Here is a 2,345-nt window from a genome sequence, read left to right on the forward strand (position 1 = left end):
AGAAATTCCCTAAGCCCCGGACCTTTCGATTTTGGTCAAAAATGAAAATTTCAAAAGTTCCCCAATTTCTGCTTTAAGGTTTAGGTACTATCCCAAAATGTATCACTAAGGTGACAGAAGTTGATTTCAGAGCATAATTTTTGAACAGTAGCTTCAACCGTTTTGTGGCATATGAGAAATTCCCTAAGCCCCGGACCTGTCGATTTTGGTCAAAAATGAAAATTTCAAAAGTGCCCCAATTTCTGCTTTAAGGTTTAGGTACTATCCCAAAATGTATCACTAAGGTGACAGAAGTTGATTTCAGAGCATAATTTTTGAACAGGAGCTTCAACCGTTTTGTGGCATATGAGAAATTCCCTAGGCCCCGGACCTGTCGATTTTGGTCAAAAATGAAAACTGTCAAAAGTGCCCCAATTTCTGCTTTAAGGTTTAGGTACTATCCCAAAATGTATCACTAAGGTGACAGAAGTTGATTTCAGAGCATAATTTTTGAACAGGAGCTTCAACCGTTTTGTGGCATATGAGAAATTCCCTAAGCCCCGGACCTTTCGATTTTGGTCAAAAATGAAAATTTCAAAAGTGCCCCAATTTCTGCTTTAAGGTTTAGGTACTATCCCAAAATGTATCACTAAGGTGACAGAAGTTGATTTCAGAGCATAATTTTTGAACAGTAGCTTCACCGTTTTGTGGCATATGAGAAATTCCCTAAGCCCTGGACCTGTCGATTTTGATCAAAAATGATAATTTCAAAAGTGCCCCAATTTCTGCTTTAAGGTTTAGGTACTATCCCAAAATGTATCACTAAGGTGACAGAAGTTGATTTCAGAGCATAATTTTTGAACAGTAGCTTCACCGTTTTGTGGCATATGAGAAAATCCCTAAGCCCGGACCTATAGATTTTGGTCTAAAATGAAAATTTTAAAAGTGCCCCAGTTTTTGATTTAAACTTTAGGTACTATCCCATAATGTATCACTAAGGTGACAGAAGTTGATTTCGGAGCATAATTTTTGAACAGTAGCTTCAACCGTTTTGTGGCATATGAGAAATTCCCTAAGCCCCGGACCTGTCGATTTTGGTCAAAAATTAAAATTTCAAAAGTGTCCCAATTTTTGCTTTAATTTTTAGGTACTATCCCAAAATGTATCACTAAGGAGACAGAAGTTGATTATGGAGCATAATTTTTGAACAGGAGCTTCAACCACTTTGTGGCATATGAGAAATTCCCTAAGCCCCGGACCTGTCGATTTTGGTCAAAAATTAAAATTTCAAAAGTGCCCCAATTTCTGCTTTAAAGTTTAGGTACTATCCCAAAATGTATCACTAAGGTGACAGAAGTTGATTTCGGAGCATAATTTTTGAACAGTAGCTTCAACCGTTTTGTGGCATATGAGAAATTCCCTAAGCCCCGGACCTGTCGATTTTGGTCAAAAATGAAAATTTCAAAAGTGCCCCAATTTCTGCTTTAAAGTTTAGGAACTATCCCAAAATATATCACTAAGGTGACAGAAGTTGATTTCGAAGCATAATTTTTGAACAGGAGCTTCAACCGTTTTGTGGCATATGAGAAATTCCCTAGGCCCCGGACCTGTCGATTTTGGTCAAAAATGAAAATTTCAAAAGTGCCCCAATTTCTGCTTTAAGGTTTAGGTACTATCCCAAAATGTATCACTAAGGTGACAGAAGTTGATTTCAGAGCATAATTTTTGAACAGGAGCTTCAACCGTTTTGTGGCATATGAGAAATTCCCTAAGCCCCGGACCTTTCGATTTTGGTCAAAAATGAAAATTTCAAAAGTGCCCCAATTTCTGCTTTAAGGTTTAGGTACTATCCCAAAATGTATCACTAAGGTGACAGAAGTTGATTTCAGAGCATAATTTTTGAACAGTAGCTTCAACCGTTTTGTGGCATATGAGAAATTCCCTAAGCCCCGGACCTGTCGATTTTGGTCAAAAATGAAAATTTCAAAAGTGCCCCAATTTCTGCTTTAAGGTTTAGGTACTATCCCAAAATGTATCACTAAGGTGACAGAAGTTGATTTCAGAGCATAATTTTTGAACAGGAGCTTCAACCGTTTTGTGGCATATGAGAAATTCCCTAAGCCCCGGACCTTTCGATTTTGGTCAAAAATGAAAATTTCAAAAGTGCCCCAATTTCTGCTTTAAGGTTTAGGTACTATCCCAAAATGTATCACTAAGGTGACAGAAGTTGATTTCAGAGCATAATTTTTGAACAGTAGCTTCACCGTTTTGTGGCATATGAGAAATTCCCTAAGCCCTGGACCTGTCGATTTTGGTCAAAAATGATAATTTCAAAAGTGTCCCAATTTCTGGTTTAATTTTTAGGT

The sequence above is a fragment of the Pseudophryne corroboree genome, unplaced genomic scaffold, assembly GCF_028390025.1.
Source record: "Pseudophryne corroboree isolate aPseCor3 unplaced genomic scaffold, aPseCor3.hap2 scaffold_528, whole genome shotgun sequence".
NCBI classification, from domain to species: domain Eukaryota; kingdom Metazoa; phylum Chordata; class Amphibia; order Anura; family Myobatrachidae; genus Pseudophryne; species Pseudophryne corroboree.